Genomic DNA, 21663 nt, shown 5'->3' on the forward strand with positions numbered 1-21663 from the left:
CAGTTCAGGAGGATGAGGCGAAAATTGCACCTACAGCTCTGATGAAGGGGAGTGTCTGAGAGGGAGTCAGGTGTGACTTCGGCACATTGATACTGAACTTCAATGAATGCAGGAGACTTGCCATAATCTGGAAGTGGGAAACAACAGCCTGGGAAGAGCCTGCCTACAACAGCCAGTCGTTGCGATACGGGAAGACCGGCACCCCTGATCTCCGCTGTAACCACTGCCATCACCTTGGTGAACACACATAGGGCACTGGTAGGTCCAAAAGAGAGCACGGCGAACTGCAAGTGCTTGTGGACCAATGTGAACCGCAGGAGATGCCTGGGGGCAGGCAGGCCGGGAATGTGGAAGTATGTGTCCTGCAAGTCAAATGCTACCATCAAGTCTCTAGGGTGCAGGGTAGACAGGACGTGAGCATTTTGAACTTCTTTTTGAGGAAGAAATTGAGAGGGCACAGGTCTAGGTTAGGACGAAGGCCTATGTCCTTCTTGGGCAACAGAAAGTAGTTGGAATAACAAGCGTGACCTACTGTTGCCACCTGCACCCTCTCTATCTCTCCGATGACCAAAAGAGCCATCAGTTTCTGGCAGAGTAAGGCCCCGTCATCAGCCTGTTGCAAGCAGGTGGCATGGGTGGAGGGGAAGTCAAAGGGGAGGGAGTTGCCCATTCTGGCAATTTGAAGAACCCACTGGTCTGACGTTATAGACCATCACTGGGGCAGGTGATGGCTTATCCTGCCTCTCACTGGGTGCCCATGATAGGAAGGGGCAAACTATAAATGTTTTAAGGTTGTGGCTGCCAGGGGGGTGGTCAACTGCCTTGCCTCAGGCAGGCCAACCCACGAGGTCTGTGGGTACCACATCCTCGGCCACGCAGAGGCTCAGATATTACGTGCTGTTGTGGCAGTGCAGGTATAGACGCAGCTGGAAGCTCCGTCTGTGGCCATGAAAGGTGGATTGGGGGTGGCGAGAGGCCTTGGAAAGGCCCAAGCACCTTGCTATAGCCCTGCTGCCCTTTGAATACTATAGCGCTGAATCCGCTTTGTCTCCAAAGAGAAGGAAGCCATCAAAAGGCATGTCCATAAGCGATCCCCTGAAAAGCCATAGAGCATGGGTGTAACTGCCCATAAGGCACGCAGTGTTCACGAACCGCAGTCTAGGCTGGTGGAACAAAACATCTTTCTTACGGTGTCTAGTCTCCTGGGAAAGGGTGAGCAGCAGAGAATGTGCCAGGATTTACGTGGGAGGTAGTTACTTGGACAACCAAGCTCTCTGGGGTGGGGTGTTGTGTGAGGAAATTGCCCTCCACTCCCCGACCCAGGGGACCCCAATCGTCACCTTCACAGGAACCCCTGTGCTGGGCTTGAACCAGGGCCTAATCAGGACTTCAGTAGTAGCTTAATTGAATTGGAGAAGCAGTTCTGAGGGGTTCTATCTAGGCTGAAGAACCTTTGTCAAGATGCTCGTCTTGACTGCCACTGAGGTCAGGCTAAGGTCAAACACTGCAGCCGCCATCCTCACCATCATTGCAAAGGACGCTCCCTTCTGTGTCGCCACGGTAGGGATAGAAAGCTTGCCAGTATCTGGAGAAGTGTCCAGACCACTGGCCTCCACCAAGTCCTCACAGCAGTCCATTTGTAGATCAAAGTGCTGATATTTTTCAGGATCGAGCGACTCCTCGCAGTCCTCCCCAAGTCCTAGCCCATAGGAATAGGGCTCAGGCTCCAGCCTGGAAGGCATGGCTTCAGTTGGTGCCGGAGTCTGTGTCAGACAATGTCCCATTGGCTGTGTTGGAGTCGGGGATCAGAATGAGGGCAACACGAGGAGCATTGGCATCGGGACGGGCGCTGCTGGCATGGAAACAGTTTGGGCCCCTCCCGAACCCATGGGACCCAAAGGCGTGGGGATGGGCCACGCAAATATGTGACACAAAGCCTCATAAAACTCCTGGAGGTGAGCAGGGGGTCGCTTTGGCTTGGTAAAGTGCGGAGCCGACCCGGTCGAATTCAGGCATCAAATGTAAATGCTTCCTCGTCTCACCGGATGAGGTAAAGTCGAAGACAGCTTTGACGTTTTACTTTTTCTCTTCTTGTGGGACTTACAGGGGTGGCACGGCAACTTGGAATGCGACGAAGATCTTGGACTCCACGATCAATCCCGGGACCTTTCTCTCGACCGGGATAGAGGCCGATGCAGCAGCGCTTGTTGGGCAGCATGGAGCTTGAAGGACCGCTTCCTCAAGGCCTAGGGGTGAATGTCGCGTCAATCGGTCTTTGTGTCTTGGTCGCATTCCAGGCACCAGAGGTAAACAAGATGCAGGTCCATCAACGGCATCTGCCGATGAAAAACACCGCAGGGCTTGAAGCTGGTCTTCCTAGTGGATATCCCTGCCAAACCAGGAGAATAACTCTAAAAAAACCTTCGACAAAGCGTGGGGAAAAGCTCAGTCAAAAGGTGACTGGCAGGTAGCTCTCTCCAAATTTGCGCTACTGGAGCGGAAATAAAAGAACTGACATCAGCGTGAAGGATTGGCGCCCGTATAGTCAAACCACATGTCATTTGTGTCGCAGACAACGCCACACAGAGCTGATTGACGACACCTACCAACATGCAGGGGTACTGCTCACAAGAAATTTCCAGTTCCAGTAGTTGACGCCTGGGGATAATTGTAAGGTAAGGAATCTGGAGCTAGAAGTCAATCAGATTGCAAAACACTGCAGACACCCAGTTCTTCTGAGCTGTGACACTGGGCTGCCTGCCCTTATAAGCTCCTCCAGTCATGATCTTATTTCAGTGTTGCCAATATCTGCCCTATATTTTAGCCCCTTTATTTTTCGACAATTCTTGTAACATCCTAGTAAACTTTCTATCGTCCACAGCCCTACCAATCCATTCCGGCTTTGCCACTTTTACTTGACAGAGTCAGACTATGGCCATGTTTTTAAAATGTATAACTTTTGCTTATCAAAATTATCTATCCTCTGTACTCATCCTTATGGTTTGCATGCACCATTCAACAACACATAGCACCAAATTCTGCTTACCACTCTCGCCTCTCTTGGTTGTTCTCAAATTGTTTGTCTCTTATCTCTTGCAGTCACTGTCAGCTTTCTGATGCTCATCTCTGTCTACACCTATGCCTTTCCTTGCAGGCATTTCTGAAGGATGTCTATTGGGCCCTCTTTTCTCTCTCTCCACAATCACAACCATCTCCAACTCTTTTTGAGGTCTAATCTTTTGCTTTGGGTTTTACTTCCTTATATATGCAGATGATACCGATTCTACTTTGTTAGGCCTCATTCACACAACACAGTCAAAACCACTAATTGCTTTAGAGCAATCCGACCCTAAATTTCTCTTTGGTCCCTCGTCTTATTTCACCACATTAAAAGGTCATCTACTTAGCAAACCCCAAAGCATCATTCTTCCGATTATCTTTTACCCCCAGTACACTTAACACATCTCCAAGGATTCCTGGGGTGATGCTAATTGCTCCCCAGGAGTTGTGAACACCTTCCTTGATCCCTTCAAAACCATTTTTTGAAACACTCAAGACTTGTAACTTTTACTATTCAGCCCCGCCTTCCCCGATAGTTCTCTCCCTTAAAGAGTATAATCAATTTTGCAAACAGGACCCTTTTCAGCCACACACCCACCTCCCTCTACAGAAACATAGCAATTGTCTCTCAAACAAATAAGGACCACAATACAAACTACTCACACAGTTACTTGAAAAAAGATACTCTTTCTTAATTCACAGCTCATTACGTACTGCACCCAGTCCCTTACAGCAAACTGTTCTAAATGAAGTCTCCCCTCTGTCCCAAATGATCCCTTGTGCACCCTATTGATATTGTGGTCTTCAGAGTTACTGGAATGCACATTTTAGAAAACCTTTTCTTAAACTTGTTCTAGATATTCAAATGTGAACTCAAAGCACATCTAATGGAACAAGACCATCTTCGTAAACATCCAATTTTGGTAAGGATCCATGGTGCTTGTTTTTAGAAAAATCAGAAACATATTCCTATTTATCAATTTTCCCCAACATGATAAATAATTGCTACACCATACAAGTTATCCCATTTTGTGTAATTAATGACTCACCATGATGAAGTTACCACTAAGAATTTAATGGGACTCAAAATGCCAGCAACTGTAGCAGAATTTTCAAATATGTGTTTAATTACTTGGAACCGTAGCCCAATGTGTCGCATATCAAAACTGAGCCAGGTTAATGATGAGTGCATATGTTTTGCCTTTGTTTTTCAAACTATTCTATGTGGTTCATGTAAAGTAATATGTGTATTCTGCACCAAAATCTTTCTGTTCCAATTAGACTTGTGCTCATTAGTACAATCCAGAGTAAAGTACCAAAAAGGAGAAGTTTTAAAGCATAAAACCCCACTAGGAGCTCTAATTCTGCCTAGGATCTTTGGAGACACTGAACGATCCTGCCCTTGGTCTGTCTTTTCCATTTCCTATACAGTGAGAAATCAGAGAGGTTATTGATAGGCGAGCGATCAATGTTGGTCTTTCCTCTTCTTTCTTCTCCTTAAGCTCGATGCAACTCTTGCTCATGCCATCATTTTATGACAGCTTCAATGTTCCCCATCATTTTTGTAGTAGTGCATTCCTTGGAAAAGTATATAAGGCTGGCCAAATCCTGCTACCCCCTAACTTTCTTGGGCAGGAATTCTTCTACGCATTTCTAAGACCTAATCCTCCTAACTGGTGAATTTAGCACTAAGAAGATACTGAAGAAATAGCAATGTGCTATAGAAAAGATGTTATCTTTATGTGAATTCCTTTATTCTTAGTCATTAGGCCTAATATGTATAAGCATCACTGCCACGTGCTTTAATATAGTGCTTTTGAGCACTGGTACTATGTACACATTGGTATGTTATATGCAGCACAGCCTCATCTCTGAACCTATGTGCACCCTCACTAGTTCTCTTTTGTGATGATCTGCTCGTACTATATGATATGGCTGTGAGGCCTTAACGTGCAAAACACTCACAAAATCTGAGTTGGGTCCAGTAAGGATCATTTGAAAACTTTAAGCTCAACCTGTGTAGCTCTGTCTCGGAGCAAAGGAACAATGTGTAAAGCAAAAGAAAGTCACACAACAAGAAAGAGACAACAATTTATACAAATTGAGCACATTTTAATAAAGTGTTAGCGTCCTTGGTGACCAAAATCCACCATAGGGTTCTAGAGATATGATTTTTAAAGCATTTAAAAACTTCGACATCATCTGCAAACAAGCACTGGCAAGGCAAAAGTTTGTAAACTTTAAAAAAGTTTGTGAGGGTTTGTAACACTGAGTTCGGCAACCAAACCAGACAGAATCGAGGTCTAGGATCCTAAAAGAAATCTTTGGACAGCTACCTTGCCACCAGAGTATTTTAGAGCGAGTTTCAAACTTTACAGGACAACTGCCATTGACTTCTACAGAGTGGTCCTGATCCTGAGGGATGCAGGCTTAAAGATGCTCAAGGAATGCTCCAGATGGTTTGTGGTCCACGGAGGTGTAGTCCTGTTGAGTTCTGGGTCCACAGGTGAGTGGGTGTGACCTTGGCCACTGTGGATGAATCCGGTCACAACCAACACCCATAGGTCCAGCCCGCTTGGGTGCAACTTTTGTCTCTCTCCAAGTTGTCCGTCAAAGTGCCTGGCATCCAGGAGCAGCAGAACAGATGAGTGACTACCAGACATGGGGTTTAGGCTCTTTCAGCCTTAATTTCTCCAGTGCCATTCTGGGGGGCCAGCAACTAATCCTTGGTGTCTCTGCTTTGAATTGGGGCTGGGAGTCAACTTTCCCTCGATCCAGGGTCCAAACTCCGCTAGCCTAAAGTGCAGCAGATGAAGTTGCACACACATCGCAGCCTTTTCTTGTGCACTTCCAATGGGTGCAAAGTAGTAGTCTTCTTGTCCTTATTCCAAATCCAGCAAGTACTAACTTCTTGCATGCCAAGGGTGCCCATTATATCCTAGTAATGTGCCCCAAGGGGACAATGCGTTCACTAGTCAATGAGATAGTAGGCCCCCTTCTATCTGGTGACACAGTTACAGTGATGTGTGGCATCTGGCTATCTCAGAGTGCAAATTGAATGCCACAAACAACATGGCTTAAGTCTTCCTTAGGACTAAGGACTTTGGTAGCCCACTTCCGGGGGTGTGACTACCATGGGCTGCACGCCCACGGAAAACTGGCTCAGAAACCCGTTTTCCCTTCCTTGGCCAAACCTTGTCTAGGGGAAACAAAAGGCTTCCTGTGCCGGAGTTTTATCTCAGCGGTCCTTCAAGGCGGCATGACCTTTAATGCCAGCCTTTTGGGCAAACACCCTTTGCAGCCCATCCTGTGGGGATGGGGATACCTACAATGTGGCAACAGCCTTTGTTCTCGGACTGGGAGTTGTTCACACATCTCTCAAGGTGGGCAGAACCCTGTTTCAGTCCCAGTGCCTATGCAAATCACTGGACTAGTTGGGCAAGTTCCGTTTAATTTGATACCTTACATGGCATGGTCAGGTAGCCTCTGTCATTAGTTAGACACATTGGAGGAGGAGGAGGAGGAGGAGGAGGAGGTGGTGGTGGTGGTGGTGGTGGTGTGTGGGTGTGTGGGTGTGTGTGTACACACACACATATGTATAGTTAAGTGACTTGTGTAATCTGAAACTAGTGGTAGTGGCATAGTCATGGGTGCAGTGCATGCACAGCCTCTTAAATCTGCAATGGCAGCTGAAAGTCATGTTTTCACTTTGGCACAACCAGTGCTGCAGCTCTTGAGAGGACAGCCAATCTTACATCCAATTAAACATACCATTTTGAAAAGGAAAGAACACTGTCACTGAGGTCTGGACAGCAGTGCAATCTCAAAGTCGAAAACCAGCAGATAGTACTCCAAAAGGGGGCAAAAAGCTTGTTTTCTCATACCTTTAATTTGAAAACAGTGGTTAATCAGTGCGATTGCATTGACTGATTACAGAGGGGTCAGAGTAAGGGTTTTGATACTGGGAAAGAGCCTACAGACTTAAAGGTACTGAGCCACCATTCGAAGTCATATGCCCAGGCACTTTCCTAGTCTCATCAGATTACAAAGCAGTTAAAAGTAAGAAAAGAAAACGCAAAACGGAAAAACAAGGTAGCATTCGGCACCGGAGTCTAGGCAGAAATGTTTTACAGTACAGTACTTTCTGGGTTAATTTAGTAGAACTTGTTTGGGGGGGAAGAATTCCGAACATATATATTGGAAAGAAATTTGAGCAGTTTGTTTAAAAAAAAAAAAGTTTTGTGCCGTCAGAAAAAACACAGGAGCACCCACAGCCTACAAAACTGACCAGCGTATCTCACTGAAAAGCACATGCCTTAGAAACATGAAAAATAAAGCCTAGCCTTTAAGTAGAGTGCACGCAGAATATCCAAGAAAGTCTAGGTGAAGGATCAACACATGTTGAAAACCCCTGCAGTCTGGAAGGGAGGTGACTTCTTTTACAGTTGATCCTGGTCTGAAGGATCACATTAATCTAACTTTTCTACTATGGAGCCCACAAATTATAGGGGATAGACAACTACAGGGGACTGTGTCCTAAAGAGCTGGGCTGCTGAAACTGGACTGGATGCCTGAGAGCCAAACTGTTTTGCTGGAGAGACTGGTGTCAAATCGTACTCCTCAATGACATTAACTGGAAGAAGGAGTGATGGGTTTACATGTTCCTCAGTATGGCAGGAGGAAAAATGTTTGGAAAAGTTTCTGAACAACTAACTAAAAATACAAGAACCAGCATGGACATGCCTGCTGACTTAATATTGGCATTTCCGGTTCTGATTTCTTGCGAACAAATACAGACAAGATTTGCTCCAGTGATAAAGGATGTGGTCCTGTTGCATTTGTTCCAGCTCCCATTCATGGAACTCTTTTGGAGTGTTGCTGAGATTGTCAGTCCAGGAGTTGGTTATGCCTGGTAAATTCTCCACAGTTATTTGGATATGGTTCTGTATAGCCAGTCCCATTTTGTGATGCACCTCCTTCGAAAGTGGGCGAGAACGTGTTTTCTGTTTCTCCTTGCTTGTTGACGTAGTATATACTCAATGTTGTATGTACGTACCAACATTGAGGATTATTTTTATTCTTGGAAGGAAGGAGGGCAGGCCCACTCATTTAGCTCTTCATTTTAAGACATTGAGATCAAGTTCTGCCTCATTAGGAAACCAATTGCCAATGCTTGCTAGCTTTTGGGTATAAGACAATCCTCTGCTGATGTTTTTGTTTTGTGTCCACCAAGGTAAGGCTTGTGACTGTTACAAGTTTGTCGAATCATCCTTAGGGTTGTAGCCACTGTTAGTCGAGCCCGTCCTGAAAAGGTCTCATGTGAAGATGGCAATGTGGAGGTCAAAGGGATGCAGGACGTAATCATCCATAAAAAAGTCTTGAAGAGCCGGATGGTGAGTGTTTTTTCTTCAGCTGTTTGGACAACATAGTTAAATTAGTTATTCTCTCTTTGAGTGGAAAAGATTTGTTTATATCATTATCTAGTATAGCTCTTATAAATTGTCTTTCTCTTTGAGGAATTAGAGATGATGTGTCCCTGTTTAGAACAATGCCCAACCTATTGAATAGCTGTTGACAGTCTCGGGTAGACAGTGATGTGGCCTTGGAAGAAGAGGGAATTCTTACATCTTGGTATTCTTGAACATGGTGAAAATCTAAGCTTATAACTATGAAGATATGGATGGGTGCATTTTTGGTGGTGGTGTAGATGGTGGTATCTGGATGAATACAAGTGTATGACCAAACTGTGTGAGATGCAATACCCAACAATCCGTTGTTGTAACAAGATGAGATTTTCCCACATACAGGGATGTCTGAATTGCTCATAGCTGTCGCCTTTGTAGTTTCTCGGTTGTTTTGAGCCCTCATGGCCCAGTGACTGAATTCCAGCTCTTCTACAAGGAACCTGTTTGTGAAAGGATGCTGGTGGTGGCGCCCAACCCAGTTGCGCATAACTTTGGCGGTAGGTCTGCTGAGACAGCTGGTATGGTTGGTACCTATATGGTTGGCAAAATCCTGCATAACATTATTAGCTTCATCCATGGGCACCTAGAATGGGCTGATGTCACCTTTGTTTTTTTTATTTTTTATTAACCAATAAAAATCAACATCACAAGGCATGTCTCAATACATTCTTCTTTTCAGCGCGATACAATAGTTTCCAGGTACATGTGTATAATAACGTATTATTTGGTAGCTGGTATCATGTGTTCAACCTGAGCTGGTACTGCTGGTGGGGTACAGATATTAACTCTATATACATTCCAGTCATTCCAGATTTGAGACCACTTTTTCGGACTTCCCCTGGCCACGTATACAGTCTTCCCACGGAACATGCACCAATCCATGTCCCTCTTCTAAGCGAACACAGACGGTGCCTGGGCTGCGCCCCATCTCTGTGCAATATTTCGCTTCGCTATCATTAATCCCAGCGTAACCCATGTGATGCGTTTGTTGTTCAGATCAGTGGGTTCCCACACATTCAGGAGACAGCGTTTGGTCTTCAAGGAGATATTGTGTGCAAGTACCTCGCCCATTACCTTGTGTATTTTCTTCCAGTATCTCTGTATGTATGTGCACTCCCAGAGTATATGAAGGAATGTTCCCTAACTTCCACAGCCCCGTTTTGCATTTACCATCCTCTGCTCTCCCCATTTTCACTAAACAGGGTCCTGTAATATAGATACGGTGCAGTATTTTAAGCTGCACCAGCCTCAGTCTAGCTGAGATAGCCACTTCCTGAGGTGAGGTGACTGCTATTACCCAATCTTCCTCATCAAGTATAATGCCATCCCTTTCCCATTTTTCCCGCATCTTCTGAAGGGGTTCACCGGAGTGATTCACCAGCTTTTTATAAGTGAGTGAAATGGCCTTTGTTGGAAAATATCCATCCAAAATTCTGTCTTCAAGAGGCGAGGATGCGGGAGGGGGGGAAGGGGGGGGGGGGGGGGGGGGTTCTCCCTTCTGGAGACATGTCTGCAGTGCGTGTCAAACCTGAGTATATCTAAAGTGTTCTGTGGGGGCTAGGTCATGTTCCTGTTGCAAGGTGGGAGATGATTTAACCTCCCCCTTCACCCAGAGGTCACCAATCTTTGAGGTACCTATAAGGTCCCATTTGTCAAAGCCTCTAGATGTCCACAAGTTGCCAAGCAGGTCCGAATCCCACAGTGGGGTGGCCAATGTTGCTCTGCGTTCCCATCCCAGACTTCTATTAGCCGCATGCCAAACTTGCACCCTGTTGTAATTCCCTCCTGGCAATAGCCATCTATCCATTGCATTGCCCGGGTCGTCCGCTTGTCTATACATGCCATGATTAATGGCTGCCAGATGCGCTGCCCAGTAATATTTTTTGAGGTCAGGGAGACCAATACCCCCATCTTACCAGGTGAGATTCAGTTTGGAAAGCGCTATGCATGGGTTCCCACTCCAAAGCAAGCTGTGTTGCAGGCTTCCAATTTCTTTAAAATAACTCGCAGGGACTGGGTCCAATGAATTTTGCAATACATAGAGAAAACAAGGTAAGGACATCATTTTAAATAAGGACGCCCTCCCAACAATGAAAGTGGGAGTGCCTTCCAGCGTTCTGAGTCCCTCTTCAATCTCTGCAGGGGTGGGAGGAGGTTGTGGGCAAATCTACTCGCAGGGTCAGCTGTGATATAGATACCCAGGTATGTAAAGCCCAATGTGGTGTCCTACCGGACAGTTCCTGGGGAGATCAGGAAGGAGGCCCTGAAGGACGTACAGCACAGATTTAGTCCAGTTTATCGAATATCTGGAGTACCTGCCAACATTTTTTAAAATATCCAGTACAGCTATGAGGGATGCCTTTGGGGAGGCCAGAAACAGAAGAATGTTGTCCGCATACAACGAGACACGGTCTTCCCACGTGTCTGCCCACTTTAGTCAACATATCACCGGGTCCCTCCTCACCCAGGAGGCCAAGGTTTCTAGGGCCAACGCAAACAGTAGAGGGGAGAAAGGGCATCCCTGCCGAGTTCCTTTACTCAGGTTGAAGACTTCCGATTCTTTTATTACTTACAACTACCTGGGCTAGAGGCTTCGAATAGAGGAGCTGTACCCACTTGATAAATCGGGGGACAAATCCCATTGTCTCAAGAACAGCAAAGAGATATGGCCATTCGAGCATATCAAACGCCATTGTGGCGTTCAATGACACCAGTACTGCCGCCTCCTGTATGGAGGCCACCCATACTAATACCCCATGTACTCTGTGCAAATTCAAGGCAGTGTTAGGCTGAGGCATAAATCCTGATTGATCCGGGTGTACCAAGTTGTTGATCACCATGACCAGTCGAGTGGCAAGGAGTTTAGCCAAAATCTTAGGTTCAGCATTCAGAAGAGAGAGATTGGCCTGTAAGAGGCACAGTCCGTCCAAGTCTTGCCCTCCTTGTGTATCGTCACTAGAGTCGCTATTCTCAGTTTCCCCTGTTCTTTACACTCCTCAGACATCGGACGCAAGTGAGGGGCAAGTATATCTGGCCTTAGTTTGTAGAGTTCAATTGGTAAGCCATTGGGTCCCGATGCCTTCCCAGAATTAAGGCTCCTGATTGCCTGAGCAATCTCATCTGTTGTAAGTGCACCCTCTAAGAACTAATTCAGGAGCTGAAAGCTTTGGTAGTGTGATATCGTGTAGAAGATCAAGGGAGTCTTGTAGCGTGTAGGTTTTTTTTGAGGAGTATACCTGCTCAAAGTGGGCTGCAAATGTGTCTGCAATCTCTTGGGGGTCAGAGACCGTGCGTCCCGCCCTATCTGTCAACTCAGGCACCAGTCTGCTTGCAAGCTCCCGTTCATCTAACCATGCAATCAGTTTAACCGCTTTGTGCCCTTGATCATACACTCTGCCCTGTGTCTCTCTTCCCATTTCCTTAGTCCTGTTCGTCACTAAAGCTTTGTAGCTGTCCCTCTTCAACTGTAGGACATGAAGCGTATCCTGATTGGGTCTCCCTGCTGTTTCCTCTTCCAGACAGAGTATTTATTCCTCTAGTGCAATCTCATCTTTCACTTTCTCCTTCCGCACTCCCACTATTTGGGAGAGCGCTTGTCCCCTTACCACTGTTTTGAACGCTTCCCACAGTGTCTGATGGGAGCGCATCGATCCTTCGTTGTCTTGAAAGTATTGTTCTATTGAGGTTTGCAATGCTTCGCGAACCACCGGATTTCGGAGATGCCAGGGGCTAATGAAGGTGATCCTTCCCACTCTGTGTTGGCCCAGCACAAATTGGGCCCACAGCGGGAGTGGTCAGAGATACCCCTAGCCATGTGTCTGACTTCACGAACGTGCGTTAGTTGGTCTGGGGGGACCAGCAAATAGTCTATTCTCGACTGACTGCTGTGAGCGCCCGAGTGATAGGTGTGTTAGATGGTGTCAGGGTGATATGATCGCCAGGCATCCAGCAACCCCAGAGCCTCCAGAAAATCCGGGAGCCAACGGTTAAAGGGACGGAGCTCTCGCAGAGGGTTTCTATGTAGGGCCCCAGAAACCACTGCGTTTAAATCCCCTCCCCACTACCAGGAGACAGTCTGGCACCGTCAGTAGTATAGAGCCCAGTGCTGTGAATGCCTGAAGGCCCGGTGGCACATACAATGACATAAGAGTCAACATGTTTCCCTCCCATTGTCCCGTGACGCCTATGAACCTCCCCCATGCATCCACCCAAGTGGACTTCACCATCATGGGAAAGGATTTCCTCAACAATATACCTGTACCTCTCGAGCCCGAGGTGAAGCCCGAATGCGCTACAAGCTTGTATCCCCACCGGTTAAGGGCTCTACAAGTGTTTCCCACCAGATGCGTTTCTTGGAGCAGCACTACATCGGGGGCATGCCTCCTGATATGTTGCATTACCACAGTTCACTTCACTTTGTCCCCCAGACCATTTACGTTCCAGCTCATCAGTTTAAACCCTTGATCCCATTGCATATTCATAAATAGTTATGTGTTACCAATCTTTTCTCGCAACGGATCTATGGTACCTTGTTGATTCAATAAAAACAAACAATACATTAACCCCTCCCAACTCCCCCCCATCCCTGCTCCCCTGCAGTCTGGGCTTGGAACTGCCCATGACTTACACAATACAGAGTGCCTGTCGCCCGAAAATTAACTAAGAGAAGAAAATGGGGGGGGAAAATGTCACTCCACCCTCCCCACCCCCTCCCAAATACACAGTTAAGTTTTGACCCTGGGATTGACCAGACTCATACTGGTATGTGGTGTCCGATCTAAGCCCCCAAGGCTGACTGCGCCCCAACCATGCTTTATCTGTCCTTCATATAAGTCAAGTGGCGGTTCATGCGGGACTCGGGTTTGCAAGGACTTCAAATTCAGTTCAAGCATCTTGGGTGCCTCCATACCTCCTAGTCTCTTTGGGAGCTGTGTTCTGCAGATTCCCTCCAGCCATTCGGCTGAGTCCTCCGGAGCATCAAAGAACCTGGTCTCTACCCCGGCCTCCACCTGACGCCGAGCCGGGAACAGCATAGCATACTTCAGGCCTTTGTCTCTCATTCTCTTCGTGACCGCTAAGAACGATCTGCGCTGTTTCTGAACCACCTGAGTAAAGTCCGGAAAGAATGAGATCACTGAGTTCTCCAATCGTATTGGGGGTGCTCCTCTGGTCGTCTGCAGGATGACAGCTCTATCATGATAGTTCAAGAGTCTGGCCAGTATGGGATGGGGGGGGGAGACCCTGGTATCGGTCGTCCCCCCGGCACTCTATGGGCTCTTTCAACCACAAAGATGTTGGACAGGCCTTTCGGTTGCAGTTGGGTGGTGATTAGGTTTTCCACAAAGAGATCCGCCGCTTGGTCCTCTGCTTTTTCAAGCACTCCAAGGATACGTACGTTGTTCCGTCTAGTGTGACCTTCATAGTCATCCAGCTTTCCTTCGGCGAACTTACGGAATGCTTGCAGCTCCCTAACTTCGTTTTGTAACTGGTTAGTGTCCTCTACAAGGCTCGTTGTAGTAACCTCAAGTTGCTTAACCTTCTCCCTATTTGTAGCAAGGTCCGCCCTGATTAACATGACCTCCGAGGAGATTGTGTCCATCCTCTGCTCCAGGGACGTGCAAATTTCACCAATCGCATCTAGGACATCTTTCAAGGTATGTTCTGGGGCACCCCCTTCTGGTCCTCCCGTCGACTTGTCTCTGGGCGGTTGCTGTTCGGTCAGGGCCGTCTTCGGGCAGGTGTATCTGTCCAATTTGTTATTTTGGGCATTCATGGGACCTCTAACGTTCGACATAATGGCAGATATTGGATGCGTCATGGTCTCGCGATTTTATTACCTGCACACCGGCGTTTGGATGCTGATTGTGGTTTCCCAGGACCAGGTAAATCCGTGCCGGTAGGTCCCGCGATTCAGTTCCACTTTTAACCCACTACAGGGGTCCTTGTCTCCTCCTGTCGAGTGTACTAACGTGATACTGTCACTGTCCCTTCAAAGGGTCTTCTCTGAATGAGCGCTGCGGCCGCCGGGCATGTCTAAGGGAGGGCGGATCTAAAATGGCGGCCTCTCCTGTTGGCTGTGTTTCGTCGCTGGGGAGTGCGATTCCTCAACGTCCCTTCTCAATTGCGGACCCCGGTGTGGCACTTGTCTGAGGAAGTCTCAGTAAAGTAGGGCCTCCTGCCCCGCAACCAAAGTTTCTACTTTATTGGCCCCACCAACCGGCACGCTCACGTTGGTGTCTGACTGCACGGTGTTTGCCCTGTCTCAGTAGGCCACCGCTCCGTAATGATGCAGAGTCAGGTAATGTTTCTTGCACTTTCTAAGGGGATCGCATATGGGTGCGCCGCTCCCAGTCCCCCCCTTTCTGCTCTCCGGGAATCTCGGTTCTGGCCGCCGGATAAGCCGCAGTGAGTCGCTCACCAGTCTCTGCACCGCCCCGGGCCCTTTCCGCGTACCAGGCTCTTACAGACCTTGGATCGCCCTTGCCGAAATTTCAGTCCGTCTTAGCAGGCAGGTCTATTGTTGGGCTCACCTTCTCCCGCTGCGCGTATACCAGCTGATATTCCCTACGGGGCTCAGGTCTTCCTAAGTTGGTCAACTCTCCAGCCTACACCTCCCGGTGACGGAGTTCACCCCCTGATCGTGTCGCAGCAGATCCTGGGTAAATTGCTGCTCCGATGCAGGCAGTAGAGTCCACCCGCACGGTGAGTTGAGGACTCGGCACGTTGCTGCCAAGTCCCGTTGTATCAGTTGGTAGGCCTCCTGTCCGATTCCCGGGCAAGTGTGGGGCGCAGTCCACCAGTCGCTGCACTACCTTGGGCCGCCCAGTCACTCGAGGTCCTGGCTTACATGGACTTGTAGGCCTGTACTGTTCGCGGCCGAAACACCGGGGTCCCCGGTCCTTGGGACTCGATTTTGGGCTCTATCTGCTCCACAGTGTCTCTGCTAGCTGATTCCCACCTCAGGGCATGGATTAGTAGGTTGGATGATTGCGGGAAGGAAGTGTTAGTTGCAGAGAGACCCTAACCTGCGGCCATCGTGATTCGCCGCTTGGCCACACCCCATGTCACCTTTGCTAAAGGATTCTTCAAGATCCTGCTGTGTCCATGTCTGATTTAAGACTGGAGAGCTTAGCCAACGTGTTACCCAAACAAGGACTCTTCGTCAAAGGGCATTTCTAGAATCCTGCTTTGCTCCTCTGGTCTAAATGAGATGGAGTGTAACCAGCTTCGCTCGGAGAGCTTGTTGAGGACTACTATTCTTTTGAAAATACTGTTTTTGCGGTTGTTGTTCATGAGGCTGAAATTGTTGCTGCCTATTTAAAAAGGTATATCAGAATGCATTTGACCTTTTCCATAACCCTTAAGCAGAACTTTTGGGAAATCTTTCTTTTTCAACCCAACTGACTTGAGGGACTCTGACTCATGTCTTATTCGTTGGAGCATGTGAGCTGAACAGAAAATTTCCAGCAAGAGACATGGCCAAACTTTTTTTGTTGAGCATGAAGAAACAGCAGTGAGCTCTTCAAATTTGATCTTGAATTTTGCTTTCTCTTCTGCAGGAAGTTTGTCCAAGATCAGGCACATACATTCCTGCTGTATCAGCTAAAAACAGCTGTGGAACTGACAACCCTCAGCGCTGTTGAGTAGGTGAAGCAAACAAAACTTTTTCCCAATCAAGTCTCAATTCCTTTGCTTGCGGTTTGTGGAGGTGTATATGAGGTTGATCAAGAGGTTTGTAGCATGTTTTAAAAGAAGCCAGTGTCGGAAAAGTGTGCATTGTTGGTTCGATCAGAGATGGAATCAGTGCCAACATAGGTCAGTCAAAAGGCTTCAGAATTAATGGTATAAAGATGATAGATGTTTCATAAACAGAAGTCACAGTCTCCATCTTAGGTTCCTGGGCTGCTTTGTTGCTGCTTTGTTGTTATCTTGTAAAAAGCAACAACATCATCCACTGGGGGGATACAAGGAGATGAAGAGTGAAGATCTGGCAGAGAGGCCGCTAAAATTCATATTAGAAGATGAGGAAGGGCTGTTGCTTCTTCTTCTTGCAGGTCTGAAGTATATATGCTTGGATGATCTTTCTGAGTTTCTGCCCCCTAAATTTCTGTAGTCACACTCTTCCTTCCTGTTTTCCTTGCAAGGTCCCAGCTGAGGAGGCGCACAATGGCCATTTATTTTCTGCTAATTACTCCGAACTGGGGCAGACGTTAGTGGCATATGAGCATTATTCCCTTCATCATGGAATCATGCTTCAGCAGGATGAGGAAGAATTTCTTCACCTGAATTTTTGCAGCTCCAGCTAAGTTGGGACATTGAGGATGCGTTGTCAGCTTCTGATCCTCTTGCTGGAGGCTGGTGTAAAACCTCAAGACACCAATGGTGTAATAGGAGGCTCTATCATCATGCCAGTGAAACCAGATGTGGGGACAGACATCACCGAGGGTGAACGGCTAGATGTTGAGAGGCAGACCCATCAAATCCTTTATCTTGAGGGCCTTAATGGTGACCTTCTAGAGGTTGACCTTTTCAGTGACTAGCATCTCAACATCGACCGTCTCCATCAGGAGCGACGGGAGTGGCCTTAGGGTCCTGAGAGATAATCAGACACGATCACATTAGTGGCAGAAGAGGAGATTGATAGGTCCCTTGTCCCCCATTGGAGGAGGGACAGTTCTAGGCAGATTTGCCCATTACTTCCCGTTTCATCCTGAGGCAAACTCCCACCTTATCCTCGAGGTGCCTGTAAGGCATCTCCCGACAGATACTACACTTCATGATGAGTGAGAATCTGGAAGGCAGACAACACAAACCTAGTATTCATCCTTCCAGCACTTCCTACATGCACAAGGCATCAATAAAAAAGAGGAGGCATGACACTCTCTTGAAGAGGTGCAAAAATTCACACTTCAGGTAAAGAGGGGAAAAGGCAGTTCCTATCAAAAAAAGTATAAGAATGTAAAGAAGGCAAGGAGGGCGAACAGATTGCGGGGCTTGAATCCCAGCTACTGCAAATGGAAACACAGGTCAGCACAAGTAGTAACCCCTCATTGCTGCGCAGAATGCAACTTCTCAGATGGGAATATTTTGCGTTGGCTAAAAGGGATGCGCATCATGCAATACAAGCCATGCACCGACGGTTATATGACGCAGGGGACATAACGGGCCGTTTGCTTGTATGGCTTAATAAGAGGGAGCTAGAAAGCAGGTGGGTGACACAGATTCAGACAGACACCGGCCAAACATGACACCCCTATAGAAATTGCCAACGCATTCGCAGATTATTATGAAGACTTTTACACACACCGCGAATTGGCGGAACCTGAACAGATAAAGGCCTACCTCCAGCTCACACAACTTTCAAAGCTGACAGATACTGACTTGCAGGCACTAGATGGGGAAATCACCATGGAGGAAATTGTCACAGCCGTCGGCCAACTGAAGACTGGCAAAGTCTCAGGCCCCAACGGGCTCCCTCCAGAATTTTTTAAGCAGAATGTGACACTTTTTTGCCCACATCTCCCCCAATTATACCGGGAGGCGCACGAGACAGGCAGTCTCCCTGGAGATCTGAGGACTGCCACAATCATAGTGATCCCCAAGGAGGGCAGACCGCCACAGGAGTGTAGCTCGTACAGACCCATTTCCCTTATCAACATGGAAACTAAAATACTGGCCAGAATATTAGCCAACAGACTCACGGGGGTGATAGCGGGACTCATACATCAGGACCAGTCTGGCTTTATGCCCAAGCGGTCGACAAGGCTCAACCTCCGGAGGTTACATAACTGGTTAGAGGTGGCAAACCTAAGGAACACACACATATCCTGTCTCTGGACGCCGAAAAAGCGTTTGATACTGTCCACTTCGAGGCCCAGGAGAGGAGGGACCAGATGAACGCATCTCATTGTATGTGGACGACATACTGATGTACGTCACAAAGCCGGAGACATCAATCCCTAATATAATTAACAGTTGCGTAACATACGGAGCACACGTGGGATATAAGATTAATTGGGAGAAATCCTGTCTTTACCCGGTGGGCATAAGTAGTGGGTGTGATGTGTGCCCGAAGCAACTCCAATTGGCCCAGAGGGTATTAAATACTTAGGAATTTATGTTACGACGAACGCAACGGCGACACCAGAACAAAACCTCTATAGGGTGCATAGGGAATTCCTAGCAGATGTTGACAGGTGGCAGACCTTGCCACTTACCCTGCTGGGCCGGGCTCCACTCTATAAAATGATAGTGCTCCCGAAGTTCCTATATGTCCTGCAAAATACATAGCAATGGATCCCGGACGAGGTGTTCACCAGCATAGAGGGTACACTAAGGATGTTCCTCTGGGATGGGAAACCACCAAGGATAGCGCTGGCGACATTACAACGCAACCAATATAATGGCGGTATTTCCTTGCCTGACTTAAGGGCATACTATTGGGCAACCCACCTCATTGTGTTGACCGAATGGGGCCATGTAGATAGGGACCATTCCACCAATGCGCTTGAGCACACGCAATTCAATGAACACCCCTACACACATTATATTTATGGTGGAAAGGGCGCCACACATCTCCTAACAGCCACACAGATCGTAATAGCAATATGGAAAAAGGCAGAAAGGCAGATTAAATGAGCAGGTCAAATAACAAGGGAAACCCCACTATGGGTAGGCAACAGACTCAAAGAAATTGCGAAACTGAGAGGTTTCCGGAAATGGGACCTGCTGGGCATCTCACAATTGAAAGATTAACTGTGTCGAGGGAAACTGGTAACTTTCTCGTACCTCCAGACTGAATATGCTATGGCCAAATCCCAACATTATAAATATCTACAGCTGGCACATGCGTGTCGGGCACAACGTATTGACAGGACAGACATCCCGGAATAGCACCACTAGAGGGTCGCCTCTTGATGGGAGAGATTGGAGACAAGGCAGTCTCCTGGACATATAGGACCATCATCAATAACAAGCCAGACTCCCTGCAGAAGTTGAGGGCTGGACGGTACATTCTTCCACACGGTTTGGGAGTGCTCCCAGATTCAGAGATACTGGGGAGACTTGCTGGAGGAGCTAAGGGCCATTCCAGAGGGGAAGATTCCCAGGAACCCGCAGTTAGTTCTGCTTGGAATTTCCACGGAAGTTGACCTCCCTAGGACAAAAGTGTTACTACTCCAGCTAGGGCTGGTGGTGGCGAAGCGTGATCTGGCCAAGACGTGGGGGCAGTGCTATGCCCAACACTGACTGAATGGAAGAAAAACATGGATATGTATATGCTGGGGAGAAAACGACTTATCAGGCAAGGGGATGTGTCAAAAAGTTCTGGAGAATATGGAAGCCATGGCTTAAACACTTTGGACTTACGCTTACTGACTCCCAGTGATGTCCTGGGATGGGGCAGGAGGAGATGGGGGGGGGGGGGGTGGGCCTGAAGGGAGCCAAAAGGACAGGCAGCCACCGTCTTACTATCTACAGCTGTATAAAATCTGATGTCGAGATATTAGTATTGAAACGTCTTCTAACCTATGTTGAGTATTGTTTCTGTACTGCAACTATGAAAATGCCAATAAATACATTTTACAAAAAGAATGTAAAGAAGACGTTAAACAATGTTGAGTGAAGTCATACCCCGTGCCATAAAAATCACAGATGTTAAGCCAAAATAAGCCTGAAAAAAAGCAACAGTGTTCAGGCATCCTTTTCTGGTGAGCCAGAAAAAAAAAGGACAGTCTCACAGTCTGCACTGCATGATGGGAATTCCCCGCACTCTGGAATTCTTAACAGTGCAGTGTCCTAGTTTGGCACGGCTTGTGCTGCACGTATTAGAGACAACACTTTCCCTATAGTTGTGGGCTTTAAAAAAGGAGTAATTCAGGCAAATATAAAATACTTTCATTTTCAGCTGAGACTCTCCTTTTTAAAATTAAAAAAAGGACAGGCAGTAGAAAATGTTGCCTTTTATAGGCATGCTTTGTATACTTAGATTGGATTTTCAACTGTGTTCTGGGGAGGCTGCACATGTATGGGGATATTACATTTGTTTATCGATATCAGAGAAAATCCCATGATAGGGAACCGCTTTTCAAGCCCTCGTTCTCTCACATCTATGCAGAGAAGGGAGTCACTTCCAGAGTCCCTTTGACCACTGGTGGGTTGTCTGGGGCATCTTATGCTTTCGTTTGAGGCACATTTCAAGGGCCCATTCAGGTGACACTTTGTTAAGTACTATGGGTGCTCTTTGACAAGTATACAACATTGCCTCTGCTAAATTTCATGGTGATGCAGGGTCACATGAACATTGCTGATGCATAGAAGAAAAGCCTGCAACGCAACAGATTAGACCAGTCCTGCTCCATGGACCAAGAGATGCTCCCATTACAGTGGACCAATGAAGACGAAAAGATACAAGAAGCAGTAAAAAACATAACCTCTTATTAAAATCAAATTTTCCAAAACTACTTGCAATGAACTCCAACAGAAATATGTGCTCAAAGGGTCATGAATACCTACTCCCAAGTTTAAGTCTTGACGAGAACCTAAAAGTCCGAGAAGAGTTGTAAACACGTCAATACTAATCTCAGGAAAGATGCAACCCTTTTAAGTTGAAGGAACTCAAAAATATGGGCGAGGGCAGTATAAACTCTCTCACAATCACAGGGATAAGCATTTAACACGTCATTGCATTAAATGCATTAGCGCTGGTGTTTTTTTACAGCAGTGCTTTCTAGGTAGGTTTAGATCATTACCAGGTAGAGTTTCTTTCCATAGTCTCAAAACATTGGGGGGAAGGGGGGGGGGGGGGGGAGTGGGGGGCGCCCCTCCTGCTTACAAGGGCCCAACCCTCTTTTGCATTCATTCTTAGCAAATCTGGAGCCAGCAGGACACCATTAGATGGGAGACTAAGAAATGCAAAAAAAGTTTATAACCCAACAAATATATTAAAAAAACAAATGCAACTGCCCTTTCTTTACCTATGCACCCAGGATCTGGAAAGACAACACCATATCCACCAGGACTGTCCATCCCTGCTCAAATTTAGAAACAACTCTTTAAAGAACACTGCTTCACAGTGTTGTCACAATCCACTTCCACTCTAACAACTTTGCTACTTCTTAAAATACTCTTTGACCCTGTA

General features: G+C 47.1%; 1 protein-coding gene across 12 annotated transcripts in view; it reads right to left on the minus strand.

Moving 5' to 3' along the window:
• Nucleotides 1-21663, minus strand: part of TAX1BP1 (Tax1 binding protein 1) — a 712600-nt gene that overhangs the window by 37445 nt on the left and 653492 nt on the right. The gene's annotated exons all lie outside the window — the stretch shown is intronic.

This window comes from Triturus cristatus, chromosome 10, assembly GCF_964204655.1.
Source record: "Triturus cristatus chromosome 10, aTriCri1.1, whole genome shotgun sequence".
In the NCBI taxonomy this organism is placed as follows: Eukaryota; Metazoa; Chordata; class Amphibia; order Caudata; family Salamandridae; genus Triturus; species Triturus cristatus.